Source organism: Varroa destructor, unplaced genomic scaffold (genome assembly GCF_002443255.2).
Source record: "Varroa destructor unplaced genomic scaffold, Vdes_3.0 BEIS01000005.1, whole genome shotgun sequence".
In the NCBI taxonomy this organism is placed as follows: domain Eukaryota; kingdom Metazoa; phylum Arthropoda; class Arachnida; order Mesostigmata; family Varroidae; genus Varroa; species Varroa destructor.
Window position 1 is genome coordinate 5,484,171 of NW_019211458.1, and position 22,398 is coordinate 5,506,568.

Sequence of the window (22,398 nt, forward strand, 5' to 3'; positions counted from 1 at the left end):
CCTGACAAATGAGATAAGGTCGTATAACGCAAGGCTGCACACGGCAAACATCTTCAGCTGCCCTTTTAGACTTCGAATACAAAATTTCGTTACATTTTCGGTATTCTCAGGACCTGGCGCCGATAGATTTTGATCTTTTCTATACGGTGGCTATTCCTTTTCATAACCTTACCTTAGAAACAAATCAGATTCAAAGCCTGGTTGAAAAAATTATTGTTGACTACTACTTCCTGGCAAAACGGCATATATCTAACGGCAAGATAAGAAAGCCATGAACAATGACAGAAAATGCATAGTATTGTGGTAAAAAAAAAAAAAAGCTAGTGTTTTTTATTTACTGAAAGTACGCTCGAACTTTCTTTCCAGCCTAGCTCAATGGGATAGCGCGATAGGAGACAATATGAACGTCGGCACTAATATTATCGATAAGCAAATAACCTGTCTTTCTTAGAGAAGCGTAGAGATCCATATCAAAATAGCTATTCGTGAAATATATATAGAAAAATATTTGTTTACGGAAAACTGGCCGGTCAGGCTGATTTCACGAAGCTCTGACACAAAATAAGTCGAATTGATATAATGTATGGTATTCGATATTGATGAGACCACGCTGTTCTAAGCATATCCTCAGGGTATCTAGACATAACGCAACAACAGATAATAATGCGTTTTATTAACAAGCTCGATAACTGAACACCGCTTCAATTTCTATATGCCTGGCAAGATTGAAATTGGTAGCTGATTGCTGTTACGATATGCTACTTGTCAGCTGGTCAAAATTTCGAGTACAAAGTATTACCGGCGTGTGAAAAAGCCCAGCTAAATCGTTAGTTGTTGCCTAGATGTAGAATCAGATTAGTAGTAGATTAGAAGGCCAAGTCGGTCCCCTGATTCTCTTACCATGTATGTCTACTTAAGACGATTCCCAAGAGCAATTCTCGAAGAAATAGCTAAGAAAATAAAGCATTTCCCGCGATCGGATCATGCAGTGCCGATTATCGCTTCAACGTTCAAGGTTGAGATTTACGAAAAAAGTGGTTTCGAAGCGCCATTTCGAGAAATATGTGATTATGTAGGAAATATTTTTCTTTTTGCCAAAGAAAATATATGCGTGTATGAAAAAGTTTTTTTCTATCACCCAATTTCAGTTTACCAAAGATAAGTGGTACTCAGAGGTCAAAGAAACACTTTGTCATCTGGTACTTCCAAATGCCAATGGGGCTACAGGAGTGTTTTAGGAAGTTTAATTTACAAACGTTCTAGAAGGATTTCTTCTTCTTCTTCTTCTTGATTCTAGAAAAAAAACAGTTACTTTCACTAGATTACCTTTTCGAAATAACTACGGCAGTCGTCACAATCGTAAGTTTTCAAAGATATGGGATACTTTCAGACTATAGAGGTTCAGCATGTCAAGAATCATTTTATATAAATCGACATAAGAACCTTAATAAGGCACAGTTGTCAGATACGGTCATACTTTAGTTGTTTTATCATAATACGCAGGCTAAATTGGGAAATATCGAATTACCTTTCGTAGGCATTGAGTCTATAAAAAGGTAGTGGCTGTATAATTCTTCTTAATCTATCATCAGAAGCAGTTCCGACAAAGCATTTAAATCCATGCAACCTCCATTCACTTCGGTAACCTCATCAATTTCTCTCTAGAATTTTCCTAGAGAACGAGTGACTATCAGTCCTATATAAAAAAAAAAAAAAAAAAAAAAAAAATAGCCAAAAAGCCAGTATTGTTTGGCGACCAGAAATATTTGTTTCAGAATACTATTCGATTCAGAAATAAACAATCCGCTGGAAACTCTCTTCCATTGGCTGATTGTTTGTAATCAACTTTTGCTTTGCCAGAAAAACAGGGCCGCAGGTGAACGTTCAGAGCAATCCGATGCACAAGCAAGTCCCTATTGAGAATTGTACCAATTTTCCCAAATGGAAGAACAAGTATGCAGCCGATTTTCGGCATGATAGATGAAATCAGCTGCACAGAGACTCCGGGAATGTTGCAAAATGCATACGGAGGCCAATAAGCAAATACAAGATAAAAAAAAAACTGAAGTTGAAGTAAACAGGTGGTTCAAGCGTTTCAGAGACGCACAGCGATCCATCCATTAAAGACGATCCATTTCCTGAAAGGTCTTGTCGACAACAAAGTACCAGCCCACACTCGTATAGCAGTTTTTTTATAGAAAATTTACAAATTGTATTTGTTGCGCCGATCCCTGTATTGATCGAACTTAGCGTTCTCCGACTTTTTTCTGTTGCTAAAGCTCGAAGAAAGCCTTGACGGGAACAATTTCGACACGATGGACGAAATAATAAAAAAATCGCTAACCAAGCTGAGGCCTATCCCAGTGATCGAATGTAAAAGGTGCTCTAAGGAACAAAACAAGTGATCGTCCAAGCGTGTTTCCCTTGGCGGAAATTACTGCGAAGGACAACTTGAATTCGAATGATTAAATAAATATTTATCAATCTAAAACCAACGAGTTATTTTCGAACTTATTTTCTAGGTTCATATTATCCGAAACCCACTTTTGTATAAAATAGCTAATAAAAGGGGGCGTGCGTTTTGCTTTGACATTTAAGGTTCCCGAGTGTTTATATTGAACCCCGATAAAGATTATTACAGTTTGAACACGTAAACACTTCTAAAGAACAATGACTAAACTCTGTAAATACGATTTTAAAGTTCCACCTTGGAACGCGATTCTCAACTCAATTATTCTGCTCATCTATGTACACCGGTTGATTGCCCACTGTGTAACGCTGCTTCCTTTACAAAGAAAGGAGAGCGTTTTTCCCTAAGAGAGAATACTACTTCCTCCCCCAGTTAATGTTCCTTGTATTACTGGAGTATGGTCTAGTAATTTTTTTTTATATATATAATATACAACTCTTAGCTTTCTTTGAATCGCCGCTTTAAAACAGAATACAAACACTCTGTAATAAGCTCGAGATTCTTGAACAAATCAATCATCCTGTAATACTTATAAATGATCTCAACCTCCCTACTGTCGAGTGGGCCACGCTAAATATTACCGAGTACAAAATATATATATGTTCACATCATCTGGTACTTTTAGCAGCGTATTTCAACAGACATGCTAGAAGTGGCACTATTTTGAAGTTTGTTTTTACCGAAAGTAAAAAAAAAAGTCACAGTTCTCACCCGTAAGCTTGGCGGTTAGTTCTCAAATGTTGATAAGTAAACCTCAATATGCTTACTTCTATTGAGGAACAATATGTTTCATGAATATTGTCTCTCATTTATTCAACTTCGTATTACTGTCTCTACGTTCTATGCTAAAACTAGAAGTGCAGCGTCGGCTGCAGTTAGCTCGTGCTTTGGTTTGAAAACGATGGAATTGATATTCGTGACATCTGAATTTGTACGATGTGGTAAATTCACTGACCCATGACGGGAATGTGTTGTCAAGGCTGTTGTAATCTGAAAGAGTGCACATCTAGCCACCTTCAAGACACCTATGAAGGCTAGTGCATTCATTCCTTAATAAGACTAGGTTTTTCATAATGGAACTAGCTGAAATACCGCCTATCCCCTGCTAGGAAAACCCGCTGTTCTTTTATGATGCTTCTGCTTATGATCTTCACTCGCATGGTATACTACCCAGCTTTGTGGACTATTCAAAAAGTAGTCGTTCGAAACGATCTGGGAATTGAGTTTAATAGGTAGGTGAAATCCTACAGGTGCGGCTCAGCTTACCTTCCACGTCTTAACTTGATTGTCAGGGTATTATCCTGTTCTTTGCTGTTATGTAACTTTTTGGCCACATTCAAACTCGCATCCGAAAACCCTTTTTTAACTAAAAGAAAGCCTCCTCTATTATCTAATGGATAACATTCTGTGTCTACGCAAATTGTATAGCATCGATGTATCACTGACGGGACCTGAGACAGCAACCCCAGATTTGTTTCAACCTTTCTATTATGTTTATAATAGGTTTGAATACTAAGGGGATAAAAACACTACAGAAAGATCTACTTTACATCTGGTTTAATAAAGCTGAAGCTGGCCACAGCTCGGCTACGAAAAAGGATTTTTGTAAACGCGCTAAAATGGCCTACTCTCCTGGGCTAGTAAATGAGTCGCATGAAATCCATCTTTTAGATAGCTTGCCTGTGCTGGTGGATTTATTTAACTAGACTGGGCATATACCTGGACAGCTTTCTCAATGCGATAGGGGCAACCAATTAGAATTCAATCCTGTTTTTACAATCTGTATTCGATGTAAACGACTCCTAGAAAGCGAAAGGGAGATTTTAGATAGACAAGCCAAATGAGCATACCACACATCGTTAAAGCAGCGGGTAGCGACGCCGCCATGGCTTTAAATACCTCTCTTATTACAGGGCCACACTCAACACCGACCGCAAAACTGCTGAAACCAAGTGCTCGCCCGTTTGTATTCTTGATTCTCTAAATACCTACATACATTATGAAATAAGTTGTGATCTGTTAGTTAATATAAGTGATTTATATTCAAAGTGAGTAAATTCGTCCGTCTCGAGTCTATCCTTTTGCCGGCAGACAAAGGAATCGCATAGTGTGTAGGCCAGTACGTGCTATTCAAACCCAAATCTTTAGGAACACTGTATCTAGAACCTTTAGTGATCATTTCTGCGCTGATATACAAAGATCTGATGAGCTCAAAAAATATAGATATTCTTCCTTCAAAAAAAAGTGGTCGTTGCTATCTCTAACGTTTGAAAAATAATAAGAATGATAGTAGTTGTTTTTGTTGCAATAATTGGCATCCATCTCGTTTCCGCTCGTAGCTGCCTTCTTTACTAACTGGTCGGCCGGGGTATAAGATAAAGAGCGGGACGGTATCGAGGCGACGTAACCTAGCGAAGGCTTATTGATTTATATCTCGAGGCCTGAAAGCAACTAATACTGGTACTACGGGACGAAACAATAAAATGTGTGAGTTTTTTTGATAGAACTCATAACCATTTGTATTAGACATGGCCTTGTTATTTCTATTTATTTTTATTTCTTCGAGGACAATTTGGGTTTTCTTTCATTTAAAGCAGTGATAGATTAATGTTTTTCATGCCGTACTTTCTATTACAAATCGGACTACGAAATGTTTGTCTAACCTAAGGGATAGTATCGGTTTTTGTACAGATTCTGCAGGTTTTCAAAATTTAAAAACGAAAAGTAATCTTAACAACTATCAGATATAAGAGGGGTATACTTACAAAAACGCCTTTCAAATATCGACAACCATAGCTATTGGATGTTTCTCAGTAGTGAACTAACAATTCTAAGAAATCTGGTGGCAAATGAAATCCCTAGTGAAGTATGCTATTTAGCGCAGCTTCATTCCTTCTTCTAGCACCAGCTTCTTCACTATTGTAACCTAAGACTCTTCAATATTCTTTTTAATAATTACTTAAACAGATAAATAGAGTATACCATTTCTCCTCTCATTTTTGCTTTCTTCCTCTCTGTGTGTTAGCTTTCGAGATTCGCATTTGCTTCTCACGTAAAAAAGGTATTACTATATAACATAAAAAATTAATGAACGAGACTTCACGATATTCTAGAACGAGCGTTTTCTTTGAAGGGCAAATTAATCACATACCTGCATCTTGTTTGCTTTATTGAAAAATTTGGTGAGATAGCTATGGATACTCTTTTCTTTTTTGATTAAGCCACTACGCAGTTTTAATAACTCAGTGTGTCATACGAATTCTGGATCCTCCAATGGGGTTCGTTTAGCAGCGCTGTCATTGTAGGCTATTGGGGTGTCCGGTGTATCGATATCTATGTATATTTCTAAACACAGTTGAGTGTCCAACGAAGCTTTGGCGCGGTGAATCAGAACCCAAACCACAAAAATTTATTCTAGTTCTATTTTTTTTTTGCTGTCGTAGTGCCTACAATATCAAACTATTTCATATATTTATCTATGTAGTATAAATAATCGTCGCCGACAAGCAATTCTAGTTATCGGCAGTCGGCTTTAGACAATGTGTTTCCGCGGTGATCTGGCTTCAGCCATTTTCAACTTCTTTATGATTATTAAATTTATTTTTTACTCCAAACGGTTACACACCGGTGTCTCCCATTTTAGAAACCGAATATCCGACCTTCCTGGATTTTTTTTTAGGCTTTGCCTATTTCAAGCCTTGACGTTTGATCTATCTACCAAAATATAAGAATGTTATGCATAAGCAAACAGCTGTACAATGATGCGATGCAAGCATCTTTAAGTACTGAAATAAGCCACACGAAGCCAGCGGAAAGCGGGTTTCCCACTTCATAGAACTACCTCCTCGACTTCTGTTCATTAAATAAATCATCCTTTTTGGGTTCTTAACGTTGATCGATTACTTGCCTACTTGGAGAATATATTTTTGTTCGTTATAGTACTGATACTGTCCTTAACTGATACCTTTCGGAGCGCGAGATTAGAGTGTTCTTGCTTCCAGTCTCAAAAATGCTTCTAGCTTCTACTTCTAGAATTGACTGATAGATAACTTCTTCAAATTGAATAGTAAACATAAAGTCATTATTAGTGCAATTGTCCAAACAACTTTGTTGGTAATTTGTTTGCAAAGAAACTGTTCTAACTTCTTCTAGAGTCTTCCTTAATATTACAATTATGGTCATTTTGGATGATCTTCAATGCGATGTTATACTGATTAGCCGAAGAATCCAGATGAGCGACGCTGTGACCAGTAGAAGGTATTGATATATCTTTCGATCAAACATTTCTTATATCCGGAACGTCCTATGTATAAGTGAAATATTTGAAATTGCTCCGCGTACTCTTTGACCTGCTCGTTTAATTTAAGAATTTTTATCGATTTATCATTTGAAATGGTTGCCACCTTTGATTTTAGCGCCCTGCCGTATCGAATGTAATCTTCTAATAGCAAGATCAATAATATTGTTTTCATGAATAACTTACAGTGCCTTACATATTTTCTTAAGGTTCTCGTTTCGTTAAATAGAACCGATGACGTGAAGTATTGACCTATATTTTATGGCTTCCAATTGTAAGATCCCATCCCATTTTATTTTTTTAAAACGTGAATCGGATTTGGTGCGCATACGATGGGCCACTGATTGAAGTGTCATAATTTTTAAAAAATGACTGGCATATTATGCTCGCAGGTATGTAAATGAGCGACTGACGAAAACGCCCCCACGCGAACCGTCTCGAATGCCCAAATGATTGCTAAATATGAGTTAAGGGCGCCGTTTCCCATGACGCACACCATTGACTCACACCCACATGTTCGCAAGTATCAAGTGCCTGATATCTGGGAGTTTATAGCCAACAGACGATGGCTTAAGTTCAAAGTCTAAGTAACCTTAAAGGCATTTTCTGAATTCGTTATAAAAATCTTAATATCTAATTCTGCTAAAAAATCTTAATCTTAATTCTGCTACTAATAAAGTCGCCAAATTTTAGTTGAAAATAGCGCTTGTATTTTAAAGATATATAACGAAGCATAAAGCCTTAAAGGAAAGGTAAATGACCTCTCTTTGGCCATACAGGAAAAACCAGAACATGCGGAGCTTAGACTCCTTTATATTGTCCAAGAATCTTAGCTGACTCGCTTTACGTTTCCGCTACGTAAACTTATTACTGGCTTAAATTGCATAATCTAAATAGGCGTCCACTTTCAGCGGAATGAAAAATTACTGAATGATTGGATGAACCTTTGCAATGGTGCATTTGTAGTAAAACACATAGACTCAGCGAATCCTCCCATCGTCGAATTTTTATGATATATGAAGGGACATTTATGAGTAAGTAAACATATTATTGTGCTGTCGTAAGTAGTATTACCACAGCTAATTATCGAATTCAATTTCGGAACTTAAAACCTTTTCCTTTTACTTGACTAAGTGGTACATTAAATTCGCCTGTTTTTTTTTTTACAGAGAACTTTTATAGAGATTTTCTTTTATAGAGAACATCCGCAAGCCGCTCCTGATGATAGAGTTATTTATGTAGCAATCCCTGTAACAACGGTGACTGTGCTTAATCGAAGACGCTTAACAGTATGGGTGCATCAGATGACTAAATATTCATAGAAAGCAGTTCCTTTGCACAGCCATTGTCGTTCGAAGACTCTTCTCCTTCACTTGTATATTACGCCCCCTTTTTTGAAACGTCACCGGCGGGAACTCCTTCAGGAGACCCTTTTCTGTCTGCGGAAGGTACGTATCCGTTTTTCGTTGTTTTCCTTTTCTATCTCACTAAAATAACAGTTTGTTTTTTTGGACTCGAACATTGTCCAGACATTGGCTCAACTGAAAGAGCGCTTGTTCTCGGATTTAGTCTGTAACAGTTTACCCAAACGTCTAATATAGTAGGCCATAGACCTGTTCGAAGAATTGGCCGTATAACTATCCAGGCTCAAAAGTTCAGACCCATAAACATATAATCCTATTAGCGAACTCTCCTATGTCGCAAGCTTTGAAACAGTCCACCGATATTTATACATAGAAGCACATTTAAGCTGTTTATAGATAGATTTTTGCAAATAGTATTGATTTAAAATACGATTTTCTATAATATATATAAATGCAGCTCAAATGCGATCATATGTACAGATATCAACAAATTACAAACTCTATACTGTTCATAACATTTTATATTTTACATAACATATATTAGAACACGTCAGGAATATGCGTAAGTACGTGCGGTTTTCATCTATTCCGTTCTTCCTAGCTTGTCGCCCAAAAATATCTAACAATTGACCAACGCTCAGTTTTATACGTTGCCGAAAAACGTTTCGTTTGTTTCATAAGCATGCCACTATCGTTATGCATAGACGGCAAAGGTACAGTACGAATAAGTATTATTTTTTAAAACGCGACAACTTAGTCATTTCATAAAATGAAAATCATATATGTACGCGTTTAAAAGAGCGTAAGATCATAGAATAGCAAAAATTGAAAATATAGATCAAAATACAACAAAAGGTTAGTTCTGTTTTTCAAAAATGAACGTTGTCTTTCTATGGCTTGTCGTGATTTTAATTTTCTCCGGTTTCAGTTTGAGTGTAGGATTGATTATTGGCACCTGCCTTCTCTAGCATCCTGGGCATACGCACAATTGTCGCCCACTGATTGGTTCCAAAGAGAAGATTATGGTGGCATTTCGCTTGCCTCACTATGCGACCGAAGAGTGGTACTGGGCACGCCGACGAACGGTTTGGCGTCCCCACTTACCATATTGGTTACTAAAGAGAGGCTTTTCAGTAACAAGTAGGTCGTTTTTCTAATATATCGTCTGGCCCGACTACCCAATCGCCTAGTCGGTTTGGATGCCTGCTCTGTTAATTGTAGACAACGAGCGCCTTTTATCAAAAGGAAAGATACGTTGGTTCAATAGGCGAAAAGCTGATCTGAAATCTCCTCGAAGTCCTAATGCTATAATCGTCTCAATAATTTGACAATATTATTTGTCTTGTATACAGTAAATAAAAGTGCCGGACTCGGAACATTCCGATCGAAATTTCCTAGCGTTTTCAATATAGACATTGTCTTAAATATACAACTAATCCTTGTTTTAGTTGTTTATAAACCGAGCTTTAGGGTAGGAAAGCTTAGAATTAACCATGGCTGGCCCAACGCACCTAGTGTGCGCACTCAAAAAAATTTTACCATCCGATCTGTTGTGTGATAAAGGTTCTTATGACTGATTAATCTATTTGCTACTGTGCCGGCACAGACTGTAACATCACGAGGTACGTTCGGGCAGCAGTACCATACTGTCGTATGCTACTACATGGCCACAGTAAATACTGTGTTGCAACCAAGATGGTGTGGACCCCCTATTGTTTGCCGAGGTGACCCGTCATACAGCATACAAAGCTACTCACTGTATGGTGTTGAAGATCAACAAGTTTTGCAGCCAGTAGTTACTGGGAGTCGATTTGCAAATAAAGGACCAGTTAGCGCGCATTGGGAAGAACCCCTATAATAAGGCCAACAACCTATTCGCTGTACTTTACAGCTAGGTTTACTATTTCACTTCGAGTTCAGAATTTCGAGAGCACTAATTTATATGGCGAAAAAGTGGGCCATGCCTATTAAGCAGCGATAATACTGTGTTATTTTCAAGTCGAAACTTACCCTTAAAAACAAGCCGGAGCCTGTTATCGGTCCGTCAGGAGTTCAAAATTAATACTAACCAGCTCGCAGAGGCACACCAAGGCACTATCGACCAAGGACATACCTACGGGGTAACGATGGAGCCGCCTACATCGAATCAGCAGATTCTGAAAAGGATGGTCATGTTGCAAAAAGCAGCAGCGAGCGGCGCGGCATACATAAGCTAAGATGTGAAAATTCCACAGAGAAAGCTATCAGAGAACTCAGATGATCCGTAAGGTAAAGTTGGTAGACGGAGCTAAAGATATGTCCGATGTTTGATCCGGTAAGAAATACAGACACCCTGGCCTGATAGATGTATCTTCAGGCGTGTGCAGTGAAACATTTTCCGGCCAATTGCTGGGTTAAAATACCGCCAGATATTAAACGAGCCAAAAATGTCGGACCATTAGCACAACATGCAAATAAGCTTGTTTCAAGTTAGAGTAAAAATCAAAGAAAGAGAAATCTCCTTGCCTTTTACTAAAAATCTCCCTGCCTGAAAAAGTCTAAACAAGAAAACACATTATTTATAGTAGTGAGTTCACTTCATATAAAGACAAGCCAGAGTTTAACTTGTTTTTAAGGCACTGAGGCAAAGTTTAGGCATGCGATGGATGGAAAAAAGCGATCATAATAGGAGATTTCTAAACATCGTCAACGTCTAGGGCAGCAAACACACGTCTAGATAGTAGAAGGAACTAGATAATGGATCAATGGCCTATGATCTTCAATGATGACAGCCGAAATTGGCAAAGAAGATACGCGAGGAAGGCATCGAACTCAGAATTTGCATAGGAACTATAAGGAGATAACCCCAGGGCTCCAAAATTAAAAGTACTAAAATTCTCAAATAGAAAGAATTAGTCGAAAAAAATGTGTGGTATTTCCTATATCAGATCGTTATAAGTCGCTTAAGAAAGCGTGTGCCCCGATTTCTGTTCAACACACTCAATTCTGTTCCCAAAACAACCATCTTGGGACTAAATACCAATATTTCGCGGGACAGTGTTAGAAGTGATCCCCGGAAAAGTAGAAACAACCAGGATACATCTGGCCTTAAAGAAAGCACTGAATCCAGACAGGTTGCTACTAGGAATTGCTAAGTTAAATCAAGTAGTAGAAGAGTAAGCCGGTTGCTGGTAAAAGATCGTTTCACAAGAATATCACTTTGTACGGTCTTTGTACTTGAATCGAGAAAACAAGCAAGTGGGTCCATCAGCTCGAATACTTGCTGAACGCAACAGTTTAGGTCATAGAGAACGTAATCGCTGCGACTACAGACAGCTGAAGAGAAAGGAACGCTCTCGAAGGGTCAGTTCGGTTTCTGAAAAGGAATATCGACACTTGGAGAGATTAAAAACAATTATGAGAGATCCCAGGATAAATAAGCGGATAAAAATTATGAACCTCGTAGTATTGATTTTGCTAAAAATGGAAAAAGCATTCAACACCATAAATTAAAAGTCATGCAAGTAGTGGAAAGAAATAGGATTTCCCTTTAGCTATAAAGAATGATTTATATGACAAACGTTCTGATATAAGGATAGAGAGACTATTAATTACGACTGGGATTAATGAAATGTAGGTCTGAAAACACATCCTTTGCAACATCGGCTGTGACGAGGTCATGGAGATTGTAGACTTCCCAAAAAAGGTTAAATGTACACCGTACGATAACGATTTCGCGCTTTTGGTCACTGCGAAAACTGAAGACTGTGAGAAAGAGCCTCCTTCGCCTGGGAAAAGCGAAGCTTTATACATTACCGGCGGAAAGCATTATCGAGGCGTGAAGATAAGCTTGGGAAGACGCATCATAGCTACGGGGGAATCCTAGTATTACAGTACTACACCCCGTGCCCTCAACTCAACAAAAGGATAGATAGAATGTACACACTGAGCAGATTCATGTTAGTTAGACAAATCGTGGAAATATTGATATCACAAAAGCACTAATAGGAATCAAGATGCCTAGAGAAAAATCATGAGGTTGAAAGAAAACTTCGGAGGAACGAGATGGCAGGTTGAAGTGGACAGAGCAAAAACAGAGTAGGGCCTATGGTTCTGAGCTGATCAACGTGTATAAGGAGACCCGTGGCATGTCCACCAAGCTCTTCAAATAATATCCTATCTATACTAAGATTCAGATGAAAAAATGATGATGATCTTATACTAGCTTTGTACGATAACGTGGTTAGAAGTTTAGTGGGGAATAAGATAGAATATCGCCTTGCGAGCCATGTAGTCGAAAGAACTTGGAATCGATCAGTTGAAATGGTCTACCATTGGTCATCTGATGGTCTGGAACAACATTCCACTACAAAGAAAAAAAAACTCGCTTTAAGGTGGCCATCAGCGACAGCTAATACGCTTTTGTCTCCATCAATTACTCTGCGACGGCACCTCGTAGTCCCCTAACGGGGAACAACATGACCCGGAGTATCTTTATCTGTTACTGAGCGTAACATACGGTTTTAAAGGATAAACGGAAGCCGCATTCGTGAGGTTAGGACACTTATGGTTAAGGCATACGTCGAAAACCTGCTTGCTACGGAGAACCCTGGTTAATTCGTACCTAACTCTCCCGTGGTCAAGATAGCCAAGGAGCCATTTAAAGTCAAATCACTTTTCAATTCTTCGGTTAAAGCACAAATTGTCCTTAAATTATTGCATCCATGTTACCCCCAATTTGTTGTTATGCCTTTGCAAATCCTAGCGAACTTCCGCCGCTACGGTATTGCCACCTCTGTCGACATCTATAGAGCATATCTTCGGGTGCATTTAAAACAGTGTGATATTATTTGCTGTTCACAATTCACGGACAAGGAGAAATTCACCGGCGAAGAATATACCGGATAACAGACATTTTTCTGCGTCAGCCATCTACGGGCAACTGAGCTCGTATTGTCACATCTGTATTGGATGATTATACTATATATATATATATATGGGGGAAGAATTCCCCCATATATACGTCAGGACGCAGTTCCGACAAAGTAAAGTATATATTCGCACAGATAGGCATGACGCTCAAGAAGTTCAAAATAGTCCGACGGTCCTTTTCTTTGAGAGTTCTGTAGTGAGGGGGGTCGACTATAGCCTACATAAGGCTAGGCTACATATATATAGATATAACTAGGCTATACAAGGCATGATGAATTCAATGAAACCAAGACGACGATATGCTAAGGTTTGAACCAGTTAAAATGCGTATTTAGTAAAAGCAAAAGCATCCTTGCCGGCTACAAACATGGTGGGTACGTCTGCCGGGTCTGCCTACTAAATTCGATCACTATGTGGATGAGGTTGTAGAATTTTTACAGGAATACGAGGAGCTAATACAGAAGTTCGCTTCGTGTGAGATACGACGAGTACCAAAGACACCGGAGCAGCGCGACTCGTGCGAGCGTATCTAGCAGTTGCGTACATCACCAAAATGGCTCACTTAAGGTCATACTCTTCGCAACAAAGGTTGGCTTAACGCTATTAAAATATGTCCTTGAGTTGCTCGATTCGACTGGATCGCAAGATGCGATAACGCACTAGCTAACCCATGTAACCCAAATGTGTTTGTTCCATTAGATTCGCTCGGCTTAACTCAATATGTGAGGCGTCTTCTTAAAATTCTCACAATCCATATCACAGTTTATGTACTGTAAGTATTACGGCTGTTCAAACTGACGCCTACGTGCTGGGACTATTCGTGACGGCCAAAGCTACACCCGCTGCTTGTGTTCACCCGGCAGATCTCACGGTAAGACGAAGTGAAGCCGCGGCCGAAGTAGTACTTGAATTCTCTAGACTCAAGTATGATATTTGCCATTTAATCCTAATAATAGAACAGGCCTACGAAAATAGAGCTACACGCATAAACAACGACATTGTCATAAGCCAGAAACGAGGAGGTTACTGTATTATTCGTATGCTGTTTAATTTGTCATTTAATTTCTTTGAATTACCTAGTACCAGCTTTCGTAGGATACAATGCTAAGTATTCTTTCATTTGGGAAATTTGACTGCTTAGGTGTCCTTGAAATTTATGTAGTTCATTATTTACTGCCTCTTAATTTCCCGCATCACGGACATACTGTACAAACGGAAATAGGCAAGAAGCGGCGTTCACTTCTTACCCCAAAATCCCCTAGGATTCCCGTGTCCTACTATGTTAGCCTGGCTCCCTCCATAGTCAGAACAGCATTGTAGCAAATCCAGAAATACTTCTGGCATCCGTCTGGGCTGCAGTTCCTGCCCACTTAGAAATTTGCAACATTTGATTAGCAATATTTTTCGAATAGCTACCATCGAGCTGAAAAAGCTTTCATTTTGAAAAGATCAAGGGGTCTAACAACCTCGAGATAAACTTTGCTTACTATCAGTGCTACCATTACGAATGCTCGGATTGATGGTGCTAACAACAACAATAATAGTACCATTCATTAATTAGCATTATCGTCAATTTGATAACTCGTCACCATAAAGAATTTCTTCAAAAAATTAGAATTAGATGTGTGTCCGTTTTGAGCCCAAGTGAACATGATAGAAAACAGCTTTCATTTCGTTCTGTCACTGTTTACTGTATTGTAGATACATATCACCTAAGTGCAATGCTGCGTGTGTTAAATGGCCGCCCACTTAGGAGAAACCGTCATTGGATATATATGGTAATAAAGTACGTGTGACTGTGTGAACTGGGTGCATTAGGTAGTTGGGGAGATTACTTACAAGTTACCCTGATTAACGAGTCCTCACAGTACAAGTTCGGCGCATCATTGGGAATTCTACCACCCCCATTGAAACTCTATTGCATACCCGTGTTGTTGAAATCAGCACCAATGCCTCGAAGTATTCTTAAAGCGGTAAGTTTTTCCCACAGTGATCTGCACGTTCCGTTTTCTAAAGTTAGAGTTTCATGTTTCCTGCGCGTTTACACTAACATATTTGGCCTGCTTTTTGCTCCAAGGAATTGGAGCATCTGCATCGTTGATGTCTTATATTTATTTGTATCTACAAACTGACAATTCGGTTTCCCGCGAAATAGTCTTCAACAAAAGTCAACGGACCTTCGTTTCGGCTTCTATCGATGACGATCTATTACTTAACAAGCAGCATAACTAGACATTTTTATCTCTTCTCCTATTGACTGGTCTATACTTTTACTGCCTGCTTCGCTACACGATGACGTTTCTTTTCCTGGTAATCGATCAAAGAGCTTCAACCCACACAACGAATATATCAGCTAATCTAGCGTCATTTTCCACAAGACCAACCCTCTCAAAATCAGCACTATCTTATTGTCAACTCCATTAGAAGTCCAACAAGTGGCTGAGAGCGACTGAAGTTATATAAACAGAGATAGTGGAAAACATATATAGAAAGTCGCGATATCGGTTTTTCCGCATAGAAAAGTACTATAGAAGAAAGAAAAATCCAAAACGACTAGAGGCAAGCTAGATAATAACACAACAGCATGATGCATGTTTTTGAAGATCAGTCAAAGCATTAAGTTTGTGCTAGGATTATATGAATGTCAGATTGGTCAAGTCTTAACGACCACGGTGGCAATGGCTGCCTAGCTAAGGTAGTCCTGTACATAGGCAGAAGCCGTCGTAATGTTTAGAACGAATGGTGCCGGAAGGAAGGACAAAGTTTCTGATGATCATTAAAAGGATGGACCATGATTTTCTAGTTAGCCTCAGACTAATGCTTTGTACGTGAAAGTAGAGAGCGTCTCAGTCTCTCAAAGAAATATTTCGATGTCTGGAAGTTATTTGGTTTCGTTCTGACAAGATGTAAAAGGTGGAGTCAGTGTTTTAACTTTAGCCCTCAAAACTTTAGAGGAGCTGGAAAAAGTTACCGATGCCCTCCTTCCGAAATCGGCAAAAAGCACTTGACTTAACATCGGTTAGTTGTGCATATGCATACCGGTTGATGGAGCTTAAAGGGAGTAAACGTGTACGTGACATACTTATAATTGATCAAGTGTACAAACAAATTAACATTAAAATTAATCGAAAAAGTTACTACAAAATTCACTTTTATGCCCTGCAGGTCAACATATTAAAAACGGGATAGCGTGTTCAGTGCTTTTGAAAGAACGTTTACACAGCAAGTTTTTTCAACATGAAATATTAATTGTTCGTTATGTAGGAAACATAACATAATGAAACCTTTTTCACAAACTTAGTTGTTTGTTTTCAGTTATTATCTATGACATTCTACCGTTGTTTATCATGTGAAATGTTTTCGGTACGAGAGTCCACGAAGTGTCAAGAGGCGGTTTCGTGGAAATCTATCGATCATCAAAAAAGTGGTGCTTTGTATGGAAAAAAATACTTTCGATATTCTGGTGCCTCTTCCAGAGAAGAGCCGCTTTAATTCTCTAATTAACATCTATTTAAAACTTGCTAAGGAAAACCATTTCAAAATACACTCGAAACTGCTTTTCGTCCTTTTATTTCACAGAAGGAAACAAATGTCACTATTGGGTATTTACCATTGTTACGAAATATCCACTTCAGCTACAAGAACATAGATCGTATTTTTACTCGGCTCATCGAGATCTACTACTTGAGTCGAGAAATACACGTACATAGATCTATAACATTTTGTTGAATTTCAAAAAAACCAAATGCAGCCTACATGAGCCTTTAGAGTTTTTTTTTTCCATAGACAATTATAATAGATTTCGAATGAAAAACCGAAAAAGGCAATTTCGAAAACCGACCCCACAATCGGACAAACACCACCAGCGAGAAAGATATTGCATTTAGTCAAACTTAAACTACAATTTGATAAGAAATTTTAAGCTTTACAATTCATTTAAGATCCTGCAGCGCCAACCCCGTTATCTTGTTGTAGTTATTCTGATGGAGAAATTCAGTAAGTTTACTATACGTTGTTACAATTACGCTGCTCCACGTAACTCGTTTTTCCATTCGACTATTCTCTCACCAATTTGTTATGCTACTTCATTCCTATTGCATCTAGTCCCTAATAGAAACTTAATATTCTGTTGCATTTACTTTTTTTTCCAATTCCAATAATATCTATGATCCAGAGAAAAAAAACTAATATTTATCCAATGAAGAACTATGAAGCACATATGCCGATATGACCAGATTTCATCAACGATTTTTTTTGCATTAACTATTGATTCAGCATCTCTGAAGAAACTGTTCCACCGTCAAAAATAAACTACGGTAATCTATATTTTACCAACTATAAATTATTTGCGCAACAATTACTTGGTTATTATTAATTATAAGGAAAATTAAGAAATATTCTATTTGGCCTCCTGGTATAAAGCTTAAAAATAAACAATGGTTCAATATAAATGTGTCACAAACTGCCGACGGTTGGCAAGTAATTCGCCAAAAGAACAAACTTAGCATTACACTCTATGAAAAAAGCGGACCCCTACCAAAATATTTGTCTACTCTATGCGCAGCCATTGCTAGGATCATACTCTAGCGACCGGCTAAAATTAGCTCAATCCACTCAATTTGGGTCAGATAGACACGAAAGTTTCTATAGTGTACCAGAAGAACAAGCAGATCTTACCCAGTACGATTGTACGTTGAGCTTGGACAGTGATCGAGTATTATATATCTCAGTATCGTCGATTGCCGCTACTTTACATATTGTTCTCGTTGGATCTTGTTATGGTGCTTTAAAGTTTACGATCTGCTATACGCCCTTTGACGGCTCTGCTTGTCGTTTTGGCATACTGCTCCCTCATGGAGGTAGTCCTCCTGACTGAGGACAGCTTATTCCTAACACCTTCTAATTTGGTGCGATTTGTTACATCGCACAAGACGGTTCACATATATCGAATTGGCCACTCTTTTCTATACGACATAATTTTTACACTTGGACATAATGCTTTAGTTGTATAATGGATAGATGTAATCCCGCATAGTATAAGGCACGTTATCTTAGTCGAGCTGATATCGTATTCAGTGTCTGCACTGCACTAAGGTAATGCTATATTCATGACGGAACTCAGGTTTACACGCGTAGCATTCCGCTCTTAAGAGCGAAGCTACATGTCTTATAATTGCAGTGAGTCATCATCTGCTAGACGAGAAACCCAACGATTTCCCTATAACAAGCAAAGTTGGGTTTGCTGCAAATTCAAGATAAAATATATATCTACAAGAACCATATGGGGCAAAATGAATGAGAACATACGTTGCGGGGCAAAGCGCTTACGCTAAACGAAGAAAAATTTTCCCGGGTTTTACGCTTTTTTCAAATTTAGTACTAACTTGTTATCTTTGTTACGGAAAAGAGCTCTGAATTGGATGGAGCACGTAAAGTGTAACCGAAAATGCTGTCTGAACTTTTGGATCAACGTCGATCATTCGAAAATTCTGCAATATATTTAACGATCGTTCTCAAGTCATTTCAAAATACTTCTTTAATTACGCCATGGCTATTTGATTTGCGGATAACGAGCAAAATTACATTGTTAACGACCAGTTGTCACCGTCAAATAAATAAAACATTTATATACTTTATTATTCTTAATTATATATAAGCGTTTATTTATTATATATTAAAGAGACTTACCGAATGCAGCTAGGGCGCAAATCGTACATAGATAAGCGCATACAATTCGTTTGCGGCCTGTGCAGTGACATAATAGACTTGTCAGATAACACATTCTAGTGGAATCAATAATGCTATAACATGCCCTTATTCACTCTAGAGAAAGATACACTATAGCAGTAAAGCAAGATTTGTAAATAAAGCCTATTAGTAACAAGGACTGTCTAGAAATTTTTGGATAAATGGGCAATGGCAGTCTTCAGAGACATAACTGTTTCGAGTTTTTGATCCGTTAAGCATTGCTTTAAGCGGTTGACAACCTTTTCTAGCGTGAAACTACATCTTTTGTTCAACCTTTTCAAAATCGACTACCTGTGCGAGTATTCGTAGACCAGATTTCTATTTGATAAGACGTTCCAGCTAGCACGTTCAACGAGTCTCGCATCGGTACATCTTTTCCAAGCCCAACACACAAGCCGGACGCTTGCTTAAATGCTGAGCCGGCTTAAGGAACACGTAATTAATATAGAATCTTTTTTGACCAATAGAGATTGGATTAAGAAGGCACGGGAATCAGAAAAAATATGTTAGATAACTTCAGTAATCAATGACGCAGCGGCAGGCGTCGCGACATGGCTAAAGCCCCTTAAACACATCTCTCAGCGCAAAATGAACCAGAGCACATTTTGCCCTAACGGAGATTTATTTTCCATTGATAGAGAATTAATTGTTAAAGAATGGACTTTGAACAGGTAGCAATTAGTTTATCAGTGGAAATGCGATGAGCTCTTTCTAGCGCCACTTTGTCACAGACAGATAATGGCATTAGCATTAAGCGAGCATCACTTAAACATCGTTGGAAAAAAGATGGGCGGATGAACGCTCTACATGAATTTTGTTGTGTACTCCAAAGTGCTATGAACAAAAGGCTGTAATCGGCTTAACAGAGCATTATTGGTATTCTATTTTTTCAAATTAAGGTTGATCATTTCGCCTATACAATACAGTTAACTGAAGCTATACGATTTCGTAGATTTCCAATAAACATAAACGGAGAAATAGTTTGTATTTGATGATTTAACATAACTTCGTTGAAATCTGCAAACATACGATATTTCCCCATTTCGAAATGAGCTTCTAAATGTAGTTTCAACGACAGAATGCTTGTTTAAGGAACACACAGTTTCCTGTGCCTCAAAAGTGGCCATAGTTGTTATAAGAATATTACCAAGTTTACCCAACGGCTCGCAGTAAGGCCGTGGTGAAAAAGTCAACGTCCGAGGAAGTTGGCGACGTTACTGATTTAGACAAGCAATACACCGAACCTCTGAGCTGATTGTGGATTCTACTTGACGCGCCGCCCGACAGGCTATTAACTAAACTGCTCCCTTCCTTGAGGCTGAACGAATTCTCCGTTCCAATGCCACTCAGGAGATGCGTGTTGGAGCCAAACACGTTCTTCAACCCCCAGCGCTGGTACCTGTCAATGCATGTGGCTGTCCATTCCAAGTCGCTCCTGACTGAGTGCTTACAATCTGAACACGCAAAATAAACAAGACGTTATTCTAATCCATTTCCAAAGCTGATAAGCATAGGCCTTTCATAACTGCCGTGGAGTTAATTGTAATCCTTGGAACTCCAGTATGGATAACGCTAGACGCATCTGTAGTTAAGGCCACAATTATTTTTCTAAGCGCTTACCGCACCCTAGCCTTGAGAATCGCCCAAGCGGGACTATCGGTGTTCAAGTCTGATCGGCGCTTGCCGATTATGTTTGATGGAATTTCAAGGCAAGGTTGAGGCTTATAGTTTAAAACCAACCGACTGACAACGTGAGCGGCGTTTCAATATATGTATGACCCCAAAAATGACCCATGATACCAAAACGCCAGGATTAACTAAATTAAGGGGAAATCTTGCCTTTTCCCTCTTCTTAATAGAGTAAAAAATTGACACAACTGCCTCTACCAAACTGGATATTGGCTTTAGCGGGACCTGGAGACAGTGCCCTTCACATGTTGACTTACTATTTTGCATCCGGTCTGGCCAGAACTACGTACCTATACTGTGTTGCGAATTGCCATTTTTAGCTCAATGAAGAGTTTGTGCATTACATGTGTGATTTCAGAAAAAAACTAGGAAAACTCCCGGAAAATAGCAAGCACTATACACAGTCGACATAGACTTGCTCTGGCGGCGCCGGTTGCGTGAAAACAGATCATTCATACCACGTTATAGAGATAGCTAGACGCTGTAATGTTCCCTATGCATATGTAAGGAGCACTAAAAATGATGAAGTATGGCCGCGCGATGCGGACTACTCAGAAAAGTCTACACCTATTTAGGAAATCATCGAAAAGTATTGGGTAGTACCGATATATCTAGAAGTGGGATTAAGCTCAATTTAAGAGTATAAACATTTTTTTCGCTGCTGAAGAAATTACCTATTTTGGCCGTAACGCTTTCCCTGCATTCCTTCTGGTAGTATCTCCTCATCTTCCGAACGGAGAAGGCTGCTTAAGTGATCTTCGCTCCGGATACTTGTAAAGAACGGCTGAGCATCTTCGAATCGGCCTCGCTTTACCCATACATCGTCAACAATTATACCGAGACCACCCATCCTCTGGCTAGTGATTGTCTCCACAACTGAATTGCAGTGTATGGGAAGATGTTCAATGACATAGAGGAAACAATTTTATCGCCGATGTTGACAAAGTGGTCATTAGTGTTGCGGGAACACGACTTAGACATTTACAGCCACCAGAAATCGCGCTTTCTTGTCGAGACTTGTCGTTATAGCAACCGAGAGCCGAGACAAGAAGACAGTGGCCACGGCGCGCCCTATATGGGTTACCCTACGCGTTAGCACCGCACAAGCTGCTCGTAAAATTGTGAGCTGAGATAGATCTTTCAATAACTATACGCTGTGCGACTCAGCTCCTGAAATTGTAGGTAGTAGCCGATCATTTTAGTCACTGATCCGTCTTCAGAAAGCGCTAGCACCTTTAAACAGCAGCAAGAGCAAGTTGTCCGGGCATTTGCGCATCAGGAAGAATTGAAGAACGCTTTTAAGTTTCCATTTTCCGACGATTTAAAGGATGTAGGCTGCAAAGTATAACCTGCTCCTGGTCGAAGTCCTCTAAAGATTTTTTCGGAAAAGCACTCTTCACGTTTTAAATTTTCCTGCCGCGTCCTTAACGAGTTTTTCTGTGTTAGCTTTTGCCTTGGAGCAGGTAACTACGGATGTTTCTATATGCGCTCAAGATATTCAAAAATAAAGAGAAATGCTCTAACTAGTTTAAGAATATATGTGTAAGACAGTTACAGAGTGTATCTTAAACATTTGACCTCACTTATATATACATTATGGAGGAGCGTCGTTTTCAAAAGCTCTAGACTTGTTTATTATAAATAAGAACTTGCTCACGCTAGTTTTTTTAGCATTATTGTGATAAATAACGGAGCATGCATCATTAGTTGATATAATCACCCTTAATCTATAAAATTATATAAAAGTTCACTTAATTGAGTCATTAAGAGAATTTCGCAATATTATACAATCATCCGCGTTTTTAATAAATATCACCAATTTTACATCACTAGCATACAAAATGGCTGTACCCTTCCCTTTAGCGCAATGATTATAGGCTCAACGAACAATATTGCCCAGTACAACGACGTGTAAACAT

General features: G+C 38.8%; 1 long non-coding RNA gene across 3 annotated transcripts in view; it reads right to left on the reverse strand.

Moving 5' to 3' along the window:
• Positions 1-19,187, reverse strand: part of LOC147755203 (uncharacterized) — a 77,240-nt gene extending 58,053 nt beyond the window's left edge. The window contains exons 1-2 of one of the 3 annotated variants that reach the window (XR_015328717.1): positions 19,082-19,181; positions 18,731-18,787 (exon numbers count right to left, since the gene is read on the reverse strand). This is a non-coding gene — a long non-coding RNA (uncharacterized LOC147755203). The other 2 variants (XR_015328719.1, XR_015328718.1) reach the window with 2 other exon arrangements.
• Between the last annotated feature and the right edge of the window lie 3,211 nt (positions 19,188-22,398).